Source organism: Pinus tabuliformis, chromosome Q (genome assembly GCF_031772625.1).
Source record: "Pinus tabuliformis cultivar Carrire ecotype Pingquan chromosome Q, CPIR1, whole genome shotgun sequence".
NCBI classification, from domain to species: domain Eukaryota; kingdom Viridiplantae; phylum Streptophyta; class Pinopsida; order Pinales; family Pinaceae; genus Pinus; species Pinus tabuliformis.
Window position 1 is genome coordinate 564,381,181 of NC_142296.1, and position 21,873 is coordinate 564,403,053.

Below are 21,873 nucleotides of genomic sequence, written 5' to 3' on the forward strand. Positions count from 1 at the left end.
TATGTATTCCAGAAGATGAACACTAGTGCCACGAGCGAAAGGGAGCAAGACCATACTTACCCTCCAGATGGTTAGACATTCGACAAAGTTTGCATGCGGTCTCGATCTTTTGTCATAACGTGATTCCTTGGTCTTTCTCCTCAACTCCTTGAGAGTCATTTAGCATGTCATCTTTCCTTTTGGTCACTGAGAGATAGATCTATGCAGTTTCAACAGGCAGTGACTACTGCCAAGATGAGGCCCTGGGAGGCACATATGCGCAATTTATGAATGCAAGATAGACTGGACAGTTGGGACAATACTGGACAGTTTTGGGATACAAGACACTGCTGCAAGATGGGGTCCTGGGAGGATAGTTCTGTGCAATTTTTCTCAGCAAGGCTGTCGGACTGCTTTGCGCATTTCTGGAGAGAAGTGTTGGCTGTCTGACTGCTCTGCACATTTCTGGAGAGCAGTGTTGGCTGCCTAACTACTTTGTGCATTTCTATAGAGAAGTGTTGGCCTCCTTCCTGCTTTGTGCATTTTTGGAGAGCAATGTTGGCTAGGTAGCTGAGGGACAACACTATGCAGATTATGGAGACAATGGGTTCCAGCTGAGGGAAGGACACTAAAGGAGACCAATGCACAGTTTTGGATGCCAAGGGATGTTGGGGTTCCTGCACATTGTGTAGTTCCAGTAGGCAAGGGAAAAAGCTTGAGGGTTTCAAAAACAAAGCATGTAGTTCCGGAAAGATGGATGAGGCTAGGTTGCTTGGGAAATTGGCTAAGTGTGAGATAGCGAAACTGATGTAAACAGTGATAGAAATTGACTATGATCAAACAATGGAACACTTAGTGATACAACATAGACCATCCAGAACATATAAAACATACTCTTCTTGATGCAACGATCTTCATGAAAAGAGTGTGTGAAGTGAGTGTGAAACATGTCTATGTAATGAGAACAACTCATATGCACAAAGCTTTCCCCTTGCAGTAGAACAAACTTCCCTTTGCATGACAAACGATAATCACCATGCCAAAAGATGACACATGCCGCATAAAGATGGGAACGTGGACAACTCTTAAGATCAAGGAGGGGGCTTGAGATCATCAACATACCAATAAGTGACCAAGGAACGATCGATCACAAGATCCACGGTATGCTCCAAAATTTGGATGTAGGCCAAAATTTTGGAGTGCGTTGCAGCTGCTAAAAGAAAGTTGCAGTCAATGCAAGTTCTAATAACCTCTGCCGAGAGAAAAATAGTAAGAGACAATTATTGCACTCTAGGGAAACATCCAATAACCAAATGTATGGCCAAATGTTGATCCAGGAGGATCTTGACACCAGTTTCCAAAGGGTACCATGCCAAAGAAGAGTTCAAAGGAAGATTGGTAAAGGTGAAATCATTTAAAATTTCATGAGCATAAAATGTTCAATGTACTCATGTAATTTTTCATGTAAATTGTAAAAAGGAAATTGATTAAATGTGAGAATCCACCTCAAAAACCATTTTCCTAATTCAGGTGGGAGTTGATATTTTCATGGGATTGTTTCCCTATAAAAAATGTGGATAATGTCCAAGTTTGTTGGAGTTGAGAGATTTTCTCCTTAAGAATATTATAAGTTTTAATTTTTATGGATCAAGAGCAATTTTTCTCTCCTTGGAATGTGGATCTAAGGAGATATTCTCTCCTTTGTTTATGGATCTCAAAAAGTTGTAAATTCTCTTTTGTACTTGTTCATTTGGAGAGAGAGCTTTTTTTTACTAGAGAGAGCTTGAGAGAGTTTTTGGAGAAGTTTTGAGAGCTTCATGTGGAGAAAGCTTTTGTGATCTTATAGATCTCAAGAGGTATTTTGGAGGAATTATTTGTATGTACAAGTTTTTAAGTCTTCTGGGAGTAAAAGCCAACTCTAGGTTTGGCCACCCTTTTTAATAGAGAATTGTAAAATTCCTCTTTGAAGAAAGATAATAAAAGTGATTTGACCCGTGAAGGCGAATCCAAAGACCTAGTCCAGTGGAGGGGGTGAACTCTGTTATCAACCTTTATGCTTCATGTTTTGATTATTCATGGTTTGATCAAGTTATTTTGTATGCATTTTAAGTTACAAGTTTATGTTAATATTTACATGTTTATGTGACAAATGGTAACTTAATTTAACAAGCCCTTATGGTCAATTAAAAGGAATTTGTTACAAGTTTGATGTGCTCTCAAGTTTTCAGATTACTTGGTATCAAAGCGGTTCATTGTTTGGCTTAGTGGGTACATTGTCAGGTTTAATTCAAGCAAGGAAAAGGAAACTTTTAAGGAGATAATTTCTTAAGTTTCAAAATGTCGAATTCAAAAAATAAATCCTTTTATGATCTTTTCTTTGCAAATCTTTATCAAGATTCAAGGGTCATAGATGAATGACATACTTAACACAGTTGAATCTCAAAATGGTATCTAAGATTCAAGGGTTTTTAAAGAATTCTTAACCATGAATAAAATGGTGGAAGACTTGTATAATGATGACAGAGAAAACAATAAGTTGCAGAAACAGTTGAAAGCATTAGAAGATGAGAAGCAATATCTATAGACTTCAAGCGATGGAGTTACAATTACAAGCTTCAGAAGAGGCCCTAGCAAAGTGTCAAGAATGCTAAGGTAAATGAGGTAAGAAATAATCGTTCACATTCAGTTTCCTCTCACGAAGACATTTGTTTTGGTTCCTTCGAGAAGTAAACTAAAGGAATTGGGTCAAAATTGTTATTGAAAATGGGTTACGAAGGGAAAGGATTGGGAAGCCATGCCCAAGGTACAATAGAACCCATTATGGTTGAAGATCGACCTCGATATGCTAGAATTGGATACGATAAAGAAGAGGTTGTAGAGAATTCCAAGATTATTGAAGAAAATGATGTTTGGAAAAGAACTTCTACCTCATTAGGTTCACTTGTGACAAAGGTGTAGGCCTGATTATACGAAAGTTGTTTTTTATTATAAGAAGCATGGTGATTTCATTCTTAATTTTTGGAATAAGATTCCATTTTCATTTTGTGTCCTATATAATCATAAAGTTTCGAAGTGTTGGAAGATAATGTTAGAAATCTGCAGTTTCTAAATCTTAATGTGACCCGATTAAAGCATTAAAGCATTAAAAGCGTTAAAAGCGTTAAAAGCATTAAAGCATTAAAGCATTAATCTTAAGCGTTGAATTGGTATATGATGGACGTACCAGATTAGAGTTAAATAATATATAAAGAATTGGGTCCTCTCTCTCCCACACAAGAGTTGCATTCTTCTCCATCAAGAAGCACATAAAGGAAATGAGGGCAAGAGGAGAGAAACCGAATTCTGAGAAGAAGACAGAAGACAGAAGACAGAAGATGGCAGCCATTACATCTTCCGCTGTTAGTCAAGGTATGTCATCTTAAACAACATATTAAGTACTGAATGTGAAATATTTGGTATTGATAATCTTGGGCTGTTAATGGCTATATTTTACATTTGGTATCAGAGCCACAATCAATAACTGAATATTTCCTATAATTGCAATTGATCTGTTCTGTGCTTTACTCATGTGATTGAGCCTTCGGGAAATTGTGGGGGTTTCATGAAATGATCACGAAACAAATCCACCGCAAGCAAATTCTGCATAACGTCTGGTTTTGTCCTCCATTAATCGAAGTCTTAAGCCAACGGGAATTAATTGGAATCCGCCCTCCCCTTCTCGTGTCGTCTATTCGCCTTAAATTTCAGCCGGTATGGGGTACGTTTAAATCTTTTGGCTGAACATATACTCAAAACATTTGTCGTATATTCGGATGCAGTCCCTTGATAAACCCCAATCTGACTCCTGAATATCTCCTCAATTGGATAAGAGGTTGACTCCTATCGTGGGATCTCAACATCACGCCATGCATGCAGTGGACGGGCATAAATTTTCCTTACCACGCATGATCCACATCTAGCTTTTGTGAGTTGTGCACAGTAAGATCACCAGCGTGATATTATGATTGCTTTCCATAGTTTTGAGATTGGGATTTGAGTTTCCGGAGGGGTGAGGCAGTGTTGCTTTTGAGTTCCAGTTGTAAAACAACTATTTCATTGCCCTCATTAACTGCACCCTGGATTTTTGTTAATCAAGATTCGTGATCCGACCGTCGGATACAGAGTCATCATGAATTCTCTTTTGTTTAAATGCTGTGGCGCTTGTATAGTTATGATTATGACATTGCTGCCTGCAATGTGTTATAGTAGCTGTGAATATCCAACCGTTTTTAACTTTGGGGACTCCACCTCTGATACGGGCACAATACATTACATTTTCCCTTACAATATGCTCGCAGAGAATCCTCTTTATGGCCGAACTTTGTTTGGAAGACCTGTAATTTGGGTATTAGTTTCCAAGGGTCACATTTGCTGGTTGGAAATATGGACCCTAATTACTTATATTCAATATAATTTGGATTGAAGTTTAGAAGGGTCTTTTCGTGCATCATTTACTGTTTTGGCTTTGCACGATTAAAGTTTACTGGTACAAAATAATTGTTTGAAATTTGGGCATAAAAGTAATTGCTCTATGACTGATTGTTTTGCATAAGGTATGTGTTATAAATTATTTATGCACATGAGATTTATGATTTTGTTAATCACCAAAGTGGTCAAAATCAGAATGTTGTTTTGCATAAGGTATGTGTTACAAATTATTTATGCACATGAGATTTATGATTTTGTTAATCACCAAAGTGGTCAAAATCAGAATAATCATTTAGTGCATAAGTGACATAATGATTATTGATAGAAATTGCCAGTTATAATAATACCAATTAAGAACTGACGTCACTAATGATAGAACCTGAGAACTTACCCAAAGGAAAGTCTTGTTCTATAACTAGTTGACATGATGAGGTTTGATAGATATTTTGATTAAATAAATATTGATCATCCAAAGATGTCAGTTCTATTTAATTGAATATATTTATTACCTACTTATGTTGTGGTATTTAATTATGTTAAGTATAAGATAGTATCTACCCAAAGGAGTGCTATATTATACTATTATGTCTACATCTGAATCGCGTTAGTTATGAGCTTATAGTTATTTCATTTTGATTTGCAGGTTATCTATCTTTCGTATGTTTTGAATCAAATTTAGTTGAAGTTCCTATTAATACTTGGTGGCTTGATACTGGTGCTACAACTCATGTTTCCAACAATATGCAGGGATTTCTTACGATCCGAACCATAAATCCAAATGAAGATCGTTTTCTCTTTATGGGAAACGGAATGAAATCTTCAATTGAAGGCATTGGGACTTATCGTCTAATTCTAGAAAGTGGATATGTATTAGACTTATACAGTACCCTTTATGTACCTTCATTATCTAGAAACCTTATTTCCACAAGTAAATTGGATATTTCTGGTTTTAGATGTATGATTGGATCTGGTTGTTTTGATTTATATAAGAATACTGATAATGTTGGTTCTGGTATTCTAATTGATGGTTTATATAAATTGAAACTGAATGACACTTATGCAAATTCCTTGTTGAATGTAGTAAATAATGTTGGATGTAAACGTAGCAGGTTGAATGAAAATTCTGCTTTCTTGTGGCATAAACGACTAGGTCATATATCCAAAGAAAGAATGATGAGATTAATAAGTAATGAGATTTTGTCAAATTTGGACTTTAGTGATCTAGAATTATGTGTGGATTGTATTAAAGGTAAACAAACCAAACATAATAAGAAAGGAGCCACCAGAAGCAGCCAGCTTCTTGAAATAATACACACTGATATTTGCGGACCTATGGACACTCCAGCCTTTAATGGAGAAAAGTATTTCATCACTTTTATTGACGATTTTTCCCGTTATGGTTATGTCTATTTGCTTCATGAAAAATCTCAATCTGTGAATGTCCTTGAGACGTTTGTAAAGGAAGTTGAGAGGCAATTAGATAAAAAGGTGAAAATCATAAGGTCTGATAGAGGTGGTGAATATTATGGTAAATATAATGAGTCAGGTCAGTGTCCAGGTCCATTTGCAAAATTCCTCGAAAGTCATGGCATATGTGCGCAATACACAATGCCAGGTACACCACAGCAAAATGGTGTAGCAGAAAGGCGCAATAGGACGTTAATGGATATAATTAGGAGTATGATGTTAGATTCTACACTACCTAAGAATTTGTGGTCATATGCTCTCAAAACCGCTAATTATTTGTTGAATAGGGTTCCTAGTAAAGCTGTTCAAAAGACTCCTTTTGAGTTATGGACTAACAGGAAACCTAGCTTAAGACACCTGCATGTTTGGGGTTGTCCAGCGGAAGCGAGAATTTATAATCCACATGAAAAGAAATTAGATTCTCGAACGATCAGTGGGTATTTTTTAGGATACCCTGAGAAATCTAAAGGGTACGTGTTTTACTGTCCTAATCATAGTCCAAGAATTGTAGAAACTGGTAATGCAAGATTCATTGAGAATGGTGAAGTCAGTGGGAGTACTAGAAGAGAAATAGTAGAAATAAAGGAAACAAGGGTAAATGTTACATTGCCTAGAATAGTTCCTCCATCTACTATTACTCCAAATGTTGTTCCAGCTGTTGTAGAACAGCATGATGATAATGAACAACATATAAATGAAGAAGTACTTCCTGAAGGAAATGACTTACATAATACTGATATGCATGAACCACAACAAGTAGCATTAAGAAGACCTCAAAGAAATCGTAGGTCAGCTATTTCTGATGATTATGTGGTTTATATGCAAGAATCAGATTATGATATTGGAATCAATAAGGATCCAGTTTCGTTTTCACATGCTGTAGAAAGTAAAGAGTCAAAGGAATGGATTAATGCCATGAAAGAAGAAATGAAATCCATGCAACATAATGAAGTTTGGGATCTCGTTGAGTTACCACATGGCTGTAAAAGAGTCGGATGCAAATGGGTTTTTAAAACCAAACACGACTCTAGTGGTAATATCGAACGGTATAAAGCTAGACTTGTTGCTAAGGGTTACACTCAGAAAGATGGTGTTGATTACAAGGAGACATTTTCTCCTGTTTCGAAAAAGGACTCACTAAGAATAATAATGGCATTAGTAGCTCATTATGATTTGGAGTTGCATCAAATGGATGTGAAAACAGCCTTTCTGAATGGAGATCTTGATGAGGATGTTTATATGGATCAACCTGAGGGTTTTTCTGTAGAAGGTAAAGAACAATTGGTGTGTAAACTTAAGAAGTCAATATATGGGCTTAAACAAGCATCCCGGCAATGGTATATTAAGTTCAATACCATTATTACATCTTTTGGTTTTAAGGAAAATACGGTTGATCACTGTATATACCAAAAGATCAGTGGGAGCAAGTTTATTTTTCTGGTCCTTTATGTTGATGACATCTTGCTTGCTGCAAATAATTTAAGTATATTGCATGAGACTAAGGAATTTCTCTCAACGAACTTTGAAATGAAAGATATGGGAGAGGCATCCTATGTGATTGGAATAGAAATATTCCGTGATCGATCACAAGGAATATTGGGATTGTCTCAGAAAGGATATGTCGAAAGGATTCTAGAGAGATTTGGAATGAGTAAGTGTTCACCTGGGACAGTTCCTGTACAGAAAGGTGATAAATTCAGTCTCATGCAATGTCCTAAGAATGATGTTGAACGAAAGGAAATGGAATCAATTCCATATGCATCTGTTGTTGGTAGCCTGATGTATGCTCAAACCTGTACTAGACCGGATATCAGCTTTGCGGTCGGTATGTTAGGGAGGTATCAAAGTAATCCAGGAAGGGAACATTGGCAAGCTGCAAAGAAAGTTTTGAGGTACTTACAAGGCACGAAAGATTACATGCTCATGTATAGAAGATCCAATGAATCAGAGGTGATTGGATATAGCGATTCAGATTTTGCTGGATGCATCAATACTAGAAAATCGACTTTTGGTTACCTGTTTATGTTTGCTCAAGGTGCCATATCATGGAAAAGTGCGAAACAGACTATCGTTGCTTCATCCACTATGGAGGCAGAATTTGTGGCATGTTTTGAAGCCACAATTCATGCATTATGGTTGCGGAACTTTATTTCAGGACTTGCGGTTGTCGACACCATTAGCAAGCCGCTGAAAATTTATTGTGATAACTCTGCAGCAGTATTTTTCTCAAAGAACGACAAGTACTCTAAAGGTGCCAAACACATAGATCTGAAGTATCTTGTTGTGAAAGATGAGGTTCAGAAACAAAGAGTGTCAATCATGCACATCAGCACAGAACTTATGATTGCAGACCCTTTGACGAAAGGGTTACAACCAAGACAATTTAAGGAACATGTTCAAAGAATGGGTCTTGGTTGTATTAATAATAATTGATGTGTGACATTCTGAGCTCTTTTATGTGTTTCTGATATACAATTATGTGTCTCTTGTTTTTAATTTTAAACAAGAAAGAGTCTTATAAAGATATTATGTTTAATCATTATGATATAAGACATTATGTGGACCATTATGCTGTTTTATATAAATTATGAGTATGAATTGATGGATTGCTGGTATTGTAGTATATGGAAGGGAATGCATTGAATTAATAGTGCACAACCGCCATAACTCTCAGCAATTTATCATAGTATGATGTTCAACACTTAATATTATGAATAGTCGGGTCAAGTGGGAGAATGTTAGAAATCTGCAGTTTCTAAATCTTAATGTGACCCGATTAAAGCATTAAAGCATTAAAAGCGTTAAAAGCGTTAAAAGCATTAAAGCATTAAAGCATTAATCTTAAGCGTTGAATTGGTATATGATGGACGTACCAGATTAGAGTTAAATAATATATAAAGAATTGGGTCCTCCCTCTCCCACACAAGAGTTGCATTCTTCTCTATCAAGAAGCACATAAAGGAAATGAGGGCAAGAGGAGAGAAACCGAATTCTGAGAAGAAGACAGAAGACAGAAGATGGCAGCCATTACATCTTCCGCTGTTAGTCAAGGTATGTCATCTTAAACAACATATTAAGTACTGAATGTGAAATATTTGGTATTGATAATCTTGGGCTGTTAATGGCTAAGAAGACAGAAGATGGCAGCCATTACATCTTCCGCTGTTAGTCAAGGTATGTCATCTTAAACAACATATTAAGTACTGAATGTGAAATATTTGGTATTGATAATCTTGGCTGTTAATGGCTATATTTTACAGATAATGTATTTATATAAGAAAATTTTGAAAGAAAAGCGACAAAAAGGCAAATCTGGAAATCATAAGGAAGTTAATGGCGAAACGAAGCCGCAACATTGTTGGACAAATTTTCATCAAAGTGGTCATTTGGTTGACAAATGCTGGAAGCTTTATCCAAAATTTCGTCAACAATATTGGAGGAAAGTTACACAAGACCCTGCCAAAAACAAAATATTTAGTCCAACAAAGATCATTCAAAAAACAGAACATGATAAAATGCAGTTAAAGATGGATCCATTTGAATGGCTTCGTAAGAAATGGTTAACATTTCTACATAATTGAGTTTTAGTTATCACGCATGATTAAAAAATCCAAAAATAAGTTTTTTAGTTATCACGCATGATTAAAAAATCCAAAAATAAGTTTATATTTGTTTCTGTTGACGAAAACAAGAAAATAGAAGTTGAATTGCATGCATCTGTGAAGAAGATTCAGACTCAAAAAATTCGCTATCTAGTGAAGAACGAGCTTGGCTCGAATTCTCTCCTTTGTTGACATGTTGATCTGTTTAGAGATATTTTCTAGTCGGTAGAGACACCACCTCAGCTACACCAACATGGTTCTACTGGCTCCTCACTTCGCATCTCCATGTCAAAGAAACAATGCAGGATCAAACACCGAGAGATACGACACATAATTCTCATTATTTTCCAATGCTACCGGAAGAGACAAACACCTCTATTTCAGAAGAAGATGAATCCTCATTAGTGATATTGTTGATATTGCGTTGTTTCCATTCATATTTGGATTCCAAATTTATAGCATATCTATTGAATGAACACGGTGGTTACAAATTTTATGGGATTTTTCCCACGAATGCATATATATTTTTGTTAAATATTTACTGTAATGCAGATTTGGGGGCATAGTCACGATAGTTCATAGCTATAATGCAGGGACGCGTTGCATGGTATGATGTATCGATGGTGGACATATTTATCACGAGAATTCTAGACATTCGATGTATTTGATGCATTTACAGTTGGGTGGTTGTTTTTAATTTGGAAAACACAGATTTGGTGGCATGGGCCACGTAATAACGTGGCCATATGCCACATTCAATGCTATTACTCTAATGATGGTTCAACCCAAATCAAACGGAGGCATTTATGTTGCACAATCCAGGTATCAACCATTCAGTAGAGGTCTACGAAGGAGATTCCAACGTCCACTCCGAGCATACAATTGGAAATTACATTGAATGCATTTTTTTTTGTAGCAAAGCCATGGAAATGCGTATAAGCTACAGGTGGACCAATCATAGTTGGAAATAAGATAGGTTATTTTGGGTTCATGGTGTATGAGATTCGACCTCTCAATCGATTTCAACAACACTCTTATGTAGTTGTGTATTCGCAATGTCAACACTCACTGGAGGATTATCTTCACATGGAAAAAGATGCACGTTAAGAATCTAGAAAGGCAACAAAAAATGAAATAAAAAAATATGCAAGAGAGTTAAATACACTATGGTTTGAAGGTTCTAGAACGAAGAGGAGGCTCTGCTAGAACCATAACCGAGTTTCCTATTATTGTGTGCATGGGCAGTCTTGGGTTGTGCTAAAATAGAGGAGAGCTAATGGTTGTTACAAGTAGAGCTAAGTCGGAAGTTTTCCTTCCAGGATATCCAACGTTTATTAACATTCTAGGTTTTCTATATGACACTCTTGAACCGCGTGTTGTGAGTTATTTAGTGCATCCCAACAAATTTCTTATGGCTACAGTAAACGAAGTTGGTGGGGTCTTTGTACACTACTGTGTTCCTTGTCTTTTATAAGAGTTGTGGGGATGCTGGCAGTGAAAAGCATATTCTTTGCAGCAGTAGCAACTCTCACATTAACTTTGCAATAATTGGCAGTAAATATGAAAATCATTGCATTGGTGTTACATTGTTATAACAAAACGATGATCCTTTCGTATTCGAACTCAATCCAAAAGGTGCCAGAGCATGTGGGAATCCAGAGTGTTTTATTTCACAAGTGGTGGATTCGACCAAACTGAGGGTAAATATTATATAGATTTTGTATTCTAGCTAATGAAGAACTGTAGTGGCTACTTGTGTTAGTGATCGAAAGGCAAAAGAACTGATTACGTGTAGGGTTTTTAATACTATGTCCCAATCCTTTGTAACTGTTATGATGAAGCAGTATTCAATTGTTTGCATGTGTTTAATGCGGGAAATTATAGACAAAGTGCAAAGTTATAGGAGCATATTCTTTAAATTGTCCTTAATTCTGCAGAAAATCAATACTTTGATATCAGAATCAAATTCAACTCCTTCAGCTTTTTGTGGACCAAAAGCTTTCCTCTGTGGGGAGGTATGATCCAGGAGGATCTTGACACCAGTTTCTAAAGAGTACCATGCCAAAGAAGAATTCAAGGGAAGATTAGTAAAGGTGAAATTATTTAAAATTTCATCAGCTTAAAATGTTCAATGTACTCATGTATTTTTTCATGTAAATTGTAAAAAGGAAATTGATTAAATGTGAGAATCCACCTCACAAACCATTTTCCTAATTTTAAGTTGGAGTTGAGATTTTCATGGGATTGAGTCCCTTAAAATAATGTGGATAAGGTCCAAGTTTGTTGGAGTTGAGATATTTTCTCCTTAACAATATCATAAGTTCCTAATTTTACGGATCAAGAGAGTTACTCTCTCCTTAGAATGTGGATCTAAGGAGATATTCTCTCCTTTGTTTATGGATCTCAAAAAGTTGTAAATTCTCTTTTGTACTCTTTGTTTTGGAAAGAGAGATTTTTTTTGCTAGAGAGATCTTGAAAGAGTTTTTGGAAAAGTTTTGAGAGCTTCATGTGGAGAAAGCTTTTGTGAGCTTGTATAACTCAACAAGTACAAGTTTTGAAGTCTTTTGGGAGTAGAAGGCAACTCTAGGTTTGGCCACCCTTTTTAATAGAGCATTGTAGAAATTCCTCTTTGAATAAAGACAATAAAAGTGCTTCGACATGTGAAGGCGAATCTAGAGACGTAGCCCAGTGGAGGGGGTGAACTTTGTTATCGACCTTGATGTTCATGTTTTGACTATTCATGGCTTGATCAAGTTCTTTTATATGCATTTTAAGTTACAATTTTATGTTATTATTTACATGTTTATGTGACAAATTGTAAGTTAATTTTACAGGCCCTTACAGTCAATTAAAAGTACTTTGTTGCATGTTTTATGTGCTCTCAAGTTTTTAGATCAAATGTTGTGGCTCTCATTTAGCTGGTGTGCTAAGTATTTTAAGATACAGGCTCTCAAATTCATAGATGCTACCCATGCAGAGGAAAATATGAATCACTTCATCACCTTTTTATCAAATTTGAGTTTTGAAGTTGAGAGGAAATTTGGCGAAATCGACATGGTATACATTAGGCATCATTAACAATTATCTTGGAAGTTATACAACGTATTTAACATGAACAATATGAAATATGAAGCAATTAGTAAGACTGTTGAAAATCAATTCTTATTGACCATTCAAAATTGCATTTCCTTAGCATAAAAATTGAACAAATATTTTTGTATTTGAAATAATAAATTTCCATCCCCGTGATAACTTTTGTTTTCTTCTTCGCTTTACGTCAATGTCATGATCGGTCAAACTTAACAGTCGGACTTGATAACTCCAACGAGTTAATAAATAATTCATGGAAAGCTCCACACATATATTTATCTACAAAATTACTATATTGAAGAAAACTCTTTGAGTTATGTGTTCCTCGAACATAAATATATTTATGTTGATTCAATTGATCAAGGTTGTTTGTTTCCCGCAATAAGACTCTAATATATATATCCACTCAGTGTCACAACCCATGCAAAACATGTCCTGGTCAAGTCATTTAAGCTACTTAAGCTAAAGAGCATTTTACATGGCTTGTTATCACTGTAAATAAGTGAAACCAATAAGTCATTGGCATAAAATTAGTAACTAGGGTGAAACCATACCATTTCACTCACCTCTTCGTAAAGTAAATCAATACAACTAAATCATTTGAGTCATGATGAAAGATTAAAAATTCTCGAAAAGATATAAAATATTACTTAAAATTACTTAGAATTTTATCTCCACATTAAAAATCATTCCAAAATCAATAAATGTAAATTTCACTGCAAAATATAACTTAAATTCAAATAATCCAAAAAAATCATTAAAAAAAATATTGAAATTTCTTTTGTATCATTGTTATGTAGCGTTGGCATAAAATTAAAATATTTCTAACATGCTACATCTTTTCTTCAAGCCCCCGCGCAAGGCAGGGACTTGATACAAGTTGTATCTACGTCAGAAACTTGCAAATGAGCCATACCTTGTGAGATCACCCCATGCTTCGCCAAACTAGTATTTGGTTGAGTCTTCAGTCTACTTGAAGTGTGTGGTCTTTGAGGGAAATGGTAGGGATCCTTGATCACTTCTATTTGAGTTCCCAGGGAAATCCTTTAGATCTGCAAAACTAAACTTCAATGAATTTAGATCACTCAGTGCTGAAAGATTGGTCAATGATGATATGAGGTTAAGGTTATTTAGTTATGATATGGGGTTAACATTATTTAGAATATTCTAGGGTCCAAAGGAGGATTGGGTTCCGCTGCCACAGGAGAGGCCCAAAAAATCAAAGTTATTGCAGTTGGGTAGAACAAACCGACCCCCTTGCCTTGTAGCTTGTTGTATTCTAGCAAATGTTAGATTAACTCAAACAATTTAACATCCTTGTAATTTTCATGGTTGCAAATGTTCAAAAAAATAACTTGTTAAAGATTATTACACACATTTTTATGGTTTTGAATGTTTTACCTAGTCAATATAATATCACCTAAAATAAACACTCAATACGTTACTATGGGTGTGAACTAATTTAATTTTAATATAAAGGGATTTTTAAATAAATATATTTAAACCAACATAAGAATATAGTAACTAATATAAAAAAAATAAGCTTGCCTCGTGGGGCTTATATGAAAACCACATGCCCCCTCTTCTGACTAAACGTTTGTATCTCACCTCGTTCAGATATGTTGTGCAACATTCTAGAAGCATGATGTGTTTGATTCTATTGAAAACCTCGAGGATTCACAGTTAAGATCCCTTTTGAGCCATGCTGTCAATTGGGGTGAGAAAATATGTTTAAAACGATGTTTCTATAGATTTCGATAGTTGTAGAGTTCTATGGTGACAAAGGTTCCAGAGCAAGTAGAGTTATCATAGTTCATAACCCAGCGTTTTCAGGGGAACCATCCCATGTTATAATTGCCAACATATAAGATAGTTAGGTAGACCCTTTCGATGAAGGAATCTGATTAGTCAGGTAATTACAAAATAATTGTATTATTCATTCGAGGAAACTCATGGGATTAATTTGTAGAAATAACTCCATTTTGAAATATTTCATTCTTTTTTCTTTTCCTTTTTTTTGTTTTTGGTTTTTTTTTTTATTATTGATAAAATTGGTTACAACTTACCCCTACAATCTCTAAGGCTCCCTAATGACAATGGAGGAAATCCTTCTTCTTAGTGCAGAGTGTAACAAGGAATTCCTTTCACTCTCCAACATCCTTTTCACTCTCCATACTTGCATTGTTACAAGTATTAATATGGAGAGTAGAGGCCAAGAAGAGACTTGAAGGTGGATTCAATCTTCCAAATGGTTCAAAACTTGCTTTTAGAGCAAACGAAACCAAAAAATAAATTCCTAGGAAAAAGAATATTGATCATAGAGAAAATATGTCATTTGTTTCAATGAAAAATTACAATGATTTATCTCATTCGAGGGTTTTACCACTATTATCATATTCCTACAGACACATTATTTCAAGAGATTTGTCTTCATCGCTACAAAAAAGGGGTTTGTAGAGGTATATATGGTAAAGATAGTAAAGTTGCTGCCTAGGGAGAAAAAATAGAAGATGGAAATCCATTCATCTTTCATCACATGTGCTGGAAAATAATTTTTCAATGCTTCCTATAGAAGATATGATAACCTCTCAATTTGTATGTGATGATTGGACTGTTGTTTATGATTCAAAATATTTCCAAGGTAAGTGTAACAGAACAATGGCCCGCATTATGATTAACAACCATAATTCAGATATGTGGGGTTTTAGCTTAATATCGAAGAGCTAGTTTCTAATGAAAGTCCTTTACAATTGGAAAAATATGGGCATGAAAACACGTGGAGAACCCTAGGAATCAAAGCCAATTTTGATTGTTTATTAATGGTTGAGTAATTTTAGGGACTACATTCATACTTCACATGGGTGGGGTTAAGAATAAATGTAAAGCTTATCGATTCATACTAAGCGTATGGTAAAAGTTGAATTGAACATGGACGATACTTTCACCTTTCTAGCTTTGTTGGACAAAATTCACGACAAGATTTAGGGTAAACAAAATGCAAGATTCAAATGATAACACCCCTCACACAACTATTCTTTCATGTTTGTTAGATACATGACTGAAGCCTTGAATCGATAGTGAGGAGGTCTTCAAATTTAGCTAGAAATGAAATCATAAGGTGAGGGTTTCATGCAATGAGGGTAAGTAGAGATGATAAATTTATCTATGTTTAGATTTAACTAGTTGTATTCTCTCAAATGCAAATAAATGAGAATTATATGAGAAACTTATCATCTAAGGGCTATGTTGGCGTACTTACCATCTTCTAGGGCCAATGTATGAGAGTTGTTTGGTATATAATGAAGGGAAGGAAGTCACTCGTGCCATGTAAATTGCCATACAATAAGTTAAATTAAATTATTATTGGAAGGGAAGTTAAAGGTAAAGTACATAAACTAACCATACCATTGAAACATGTTGTAGGTGAGGCAATCTGTAACACTAAGAGCCCTCCAAGGCTACATTGCAGTTTTCTCAACAAAAATTCTTGTGAAGGGGCTCTGTGAGGAGTTTCACAATACCAAAGTTCTTGGTGGTGAATGTAATTATTGAGGTGCAGAGTCTGTTACTTTGAAATTTTCACCAGCTATAGTAGCTTTCCTCGTCTCACTCTAAGGAGGCTTGACTCGCTCTTAGCTGGCTTCAGTTCCTATATGAGAGAAGCATCAACAACAGGCACGCAAGAAAGATATAAATTGAAGAGAAGAACATGTGGCCAATATAAGAAATTGAGCAGCCACATGTAGCAGAGGGTTGAGGAGATCGTGGCATGTAGCAAAGGGTTGAGGTGATCATTGTGAAACTCGCTAGCAGGGTCAACAATAATGTCTATGCCAAGCGTTTAGTAGAAAACAATTATTGTTAACCAAGTAATGCTAACATTACTTGATTATGAAAAAAAATCACATTATGCTTCTTAGTTCTAATTTTTATACCTCTTCGCCTTGAGAAGAGTCCAAACAAGATGTGAAAAGTGGTCATTCGCTAGCAAGAAGCAATGTCAAAATTTAATAGGGCAGAGAAAAAGTGTATTATAACATTTCCCTTAAAAGTTTAGATTTGATGTTTTAATTCTCGTGCTGAGACTAATACGAAGCACCAAATTGATTACTATAGTCCTTGTTGCTTTATGGCGAGGACTAATAAGTTAAACAATTTTTTTCAAAATGCAAATTATATTAGTTTGTATAGAAAAAACTATATATTACTTTTTAAAGAAGAAAAAATATAAGAAAATAAATTTATAAATTTAAGAATTGGTAAACACTTGATCATTTTTTTTAACGTAATATCTAATAAATTTAGTAATATTTAAAATATGTAATATATTAAAGAAAATTTCACATGTTTAATATGGTTTAAAGTTTATTTTATTTTGCTAATTTAAGTAAGTAGTTATATATGAAATTAGAATAAAAGTTCAACAATAAGAATGTATATTTTATATGTATGCATTATCTAATTTTTGTAAAATAAATATATTTTTTAATTGAGAAATATAAGATATAAAAATAAATGAGTTTATAAAATTTTGAATTAGTTGAATATTTTTTAATATATTTATATGCTTTTAATTCAATTTATCAAATGTTTATAAGAGGTTCAAAATAAAATTAAAGGAGAGATTCATACACACGTGAATTTATTCATTTAATCCTTTACAAGATGAAATCTCTACATTCAAGCTCTAAAAATTACAAAATTAATACCAGTCTATATTAGATAGATTAGTATAATAAATCTGCATTGATTTTTTTAGTAAACTTGTGTGTAGTGTATAGGTTGTTGTTCTATAGAGCATATATAGCTCTCTATAATTGAGATGAAAATAATTCTAGAATTTTTTGCAAGTATTTGAAGGGAATGGGTTTTCTACCATGATTTTATCGGACTTTACAAGGTTGATTGAAGTTTCAAATAAGGATTTGAAACCCTTGTAAAAAATATTTATCTCAAATGTTCTAAGATATCAAAATCCAATGGAAAAATTTCTAAAAAAGTAGAGAAATAAAAAAATATCATTTTATAAATTTGAGATCACATACCTTTTAATGAAGAGATGATATATGCTCTTTTATTCTAAGTTCTTGCTTCAAGCTTACTCCAAGATATTTCTTGAACTTGCTCCAAGAAATCGTTCCTAACTTTCTCATTTCCAGTTTAAGTGAGCTTACTAGTTGACCACCCTATCGTATCCTTATGGCACTTTTCTTTTACTAGAACTCATAGGTTTTATGAAGGAATGTATAATCAAGAAATTTAAAAGGAATGTACCCTCTTCGCCAATGGATTGTGCAACTCATACAATGAGTAATGTGGAATCCCCACCACAATGAAACCAAAACCTTGTTAGAATTTTTCACAATTATACCACACTCTTATGAATTCTCCATGGAAAATTTCAACTTATCACATACATTCATCATTATCATGCATAAGTCCCTTCGATGGTCACCCTTCCTCTTCTTTTATAATAATTTTGCAAGATGTCGCATGCCTCTACATGCAAAATTCATAATTTTTGATTAACTAATATGTCTATTATTCACCCAATCGCATGTCTCTTCATGTATGATTTCTAATTTATAACTCACCAATGTGCATATTATTCACTCATTTCCAAACTAATTTTCCTATTTTTGCTCCCTCATTTCCCCTCCTATCTTTTGAACTCACATTTGTTTGTGCACATAACATTACCATTTTTAATTAAATAAAAGCTTATGAAAAAATGAGTGCCCATCTTAATTTTAAACTGTTGCATCTTATCTCTAGGGTGGTAGGTGCGAGAGTGGTGGTTTTTGATCTGGGAGGTAATATCGTTTTCTCTTTCTTGTGGAGTCTAGGAATAACCTTAAAAAATCTCCTTGAAGCCTATGCCTTATTCCAAGGGGTACTTCTATCCCCTCCTTTTCCCATTCACCTCCATTCAATAGTACAAGACTCAAAAAGCATCATCAGATACCTCCAAACATATTATTCCTCCTCTAATTCCCAGTAAAATTTGAATCTCCATTGAATGATAATAACACTTTGTCCCTTCCTTAGGATGTGGTTTTTTCATGCACTCCAAGTTAATAACCATCTAGCATACCACCACACCAATTGCACAATTGGTGGAACACGTTCTTATTGTGCATGGCATCCAATCTTCATGCCAAACCCCTTAGCATTAATAAGTGATCCATTTGGTGGCGTTATGGGGCCCCCCATGGCTTCCCTCTGCCACTCTCATACATTATATCCAAACCATCATCAACTCTCTTCTCATCACTCTTTGACATTTATTGGGTACCTCTTCCATTCTCTCTCAAGGCCCCTCCATGGTTTTCCCCTACGATGATGCCTTTGTTAGGTCGTATTCCAATTTAATATAGTGTCTCATTAATTGTGATAGGGATTTGTGTTATTTTAGGTGGCCACACTATTATCATCCTACATTAACCTATTCGTTGTCACTCCCTCTCTAGTCGTTTCCCAAATGTTCCCTTCATTCTCCTTGTCATCATTGACTCTATGGAATTTAGACCCATATCTCCTTAGGTAATAGTCCCATGCTTTTCATTAGAGGGTCCTAATTTATCTTTCTCACAACATGAATGTCTCTAGTTACACATCAGGAGCTTGGAATTTAAGGTGGAAATCTTGTTTAAGATGTTGATTTAGTGTAGATGCTCTATCCAAAAATTGACTAACAAGGTTGATGCCCTCCATTTTATACTTGATGGCCTCATGTTCACTCGATTGAGAGAACATCAAGGGTCACCTTCCTCAACCCACTCATCCACATGATCTTCTCTATAGGTCCCTCAATTCCCATTCAACCTGAATACTCTAGTCTCCATTAAAGCACATGCCTGCAACAAAGTATAATGACTTCCTCTTAATGCGTGTTTTGAAGTGTTTTATTATCGTATTTCTCAGTGTTTTCTAGATATTTATCAATCGATCTCAATTTGGAATACATGTGTTCACATGTAGTCATAAAGAACAGAGGCAATTGTGGGCCAGAAATATTTTAATGGCTTCCATTGGCCGCATTTCCCAATTTTGTATGTTGACTGTGTTATCTCAACACAAATTTTGCTAATATAAAATCCATTAATTTCACGAATTCATTTTTATTATTAAAAATATCATTTGTAAATGTTATGCATGTAAAGGGTGTTTCTTCTCAACGTAGTAAATATCAACTAGTATCAGTATCAAGGGTGAGGTCACGATCATTTGAATCATTCTCAAGCTTTGCCAAGAGTAAGGTTTTGTTCACTCCAACCCTTCCAATACACATAATTACATGGAGGAGGAATTTTCATAACACGGGTGAGACCTTGTTAAGTCCATTATGTTTATTGTTGGGTGGAGGTCCATTATTATTGAGGAATAAGGATTCCATCGTTACTGCATGCCTCTTAACCAAACCTCATGAGTGATCAAATCTATGGCTTACCCTCACATCAATGTGCAAACTCCTGGGTGAGCACATGAATTCTCCAAATTATTATATTAATGAAGTTGCTAGTAAGTAGAAATAGGAACACTAATCCTCTCTCAAAAATACACATTTTGCACGTCTTCATACAATTTGTATCCATATATAAAATTAATTAGCAACATTATTTTCTATCCCTACACACATATAAAAATACATATCAAATAACATTATCTAAAACTAATATGAATAATAATAATTTAATATTTAAACTAAAATAACCAATTTATTAACCACATCCTAAGTATGATTTAAATATCAAAATTCCCTTTTAAAATCCATATACCTATAATTATCCATACTTAACAATTTATTTATAATTTTATAACCTATATTAATCAAACCACGCGTAATAAATATCAATCTTTAGATTAACCCATGAATTTATACATAAATTATAATATCATTTCATAAATATCAATCTTTAGATTAACCCATGAATTTATACATAAATTATGATATCATGTCATAAATATCAATCTTTAAATTAACCCATAAATTATGATATCAAATAGTTTTAAATAGATCTCAATATATTCATGAGTCATACATGATTATCATTTTACAAGATTATATATATATATATATATATATATATATCATATATAAAAAATATTTTAAAATAAAATTTATATAAAAATAAATAAATAATCATTTAAAAAATATTTTAAACCTCCACATTAAAAAAAGCATTCCCTACTACGGAAAAAAAATCATTACCTATTGCGAAAAAAAATCCATTACATACACCGACCTCCACATCAGCATGAAAAATGGAAGGGATAAAAAAGAAAAGGAAAGGAGTAGGTTTTCCGTGTGGTTTTCAAAATACATAAGAGAATGATCCACTTCACAATTTTTTTATTAGCGAGACACACCATGCAAAAGAACGAACTTAATTTGATTGTGAGTAATTTAAATAATTTATTTTTATTATGTTCACTACGTTATTTTTAAATGATGAAAAAGAAATATATTATTTAAAAAAAATAATGGAAAAATAAATTTATAAGTACATATTAGTTTAAAATTATGAATTTTTATTATTATTAATTATATATATTAGGTAGGTGGATGGAAGATTTGAATTAATTATTTATGTATGTTCAATTCAAAGTTTTGCTCGAAAATTAACATATTATTTTAAATTTAAATTTATCAAATATTTAAAAAATTCAATTTTATTAAAGTATATTTTTTAATTATTTAATGGACAACTTTATGAGGAGGTTTTATACTTCCACGTGCACTTTTATAGAAATAGAAAAATGTGAAAAAAAAATTAATGGGAATGATGGATTAAGACTAAGTGATTCATGGAGCAAAGCGAGTAGCAAAGGTAGTGAAGGGACCTGCAAATATAGAGACAGAATCAGAAGCTAAAATAGCGGAGTATTAGGCTATTCCTGCACGATCTAAGTTACAAATATATTTATGCAGTAATGAAAGATGAGGGGCACACATATCCCTCACAGATGATTAAGGACCAATCAATAATTACCCACGTATAAAAGAATTAATATAAGGGATGGAATTAAATAATTAAAAAAATTACACTAATAAATTTGATCTTTCTCAATACTTCATAAACCCAAGTTTAAGATAGTTAGGGTAGCCATATAAATTAAATGGCTGGTAAACATCCATAAGAATCAATCTATAATAGGCATAAAAACAATTTCTTAGGTTTCTAAATAAAATAAAATCATAAAAAATAACTAAATTATAATTTGATTTTAAATTATTATTCATTATATCTTTGATTGGGGTGCATGA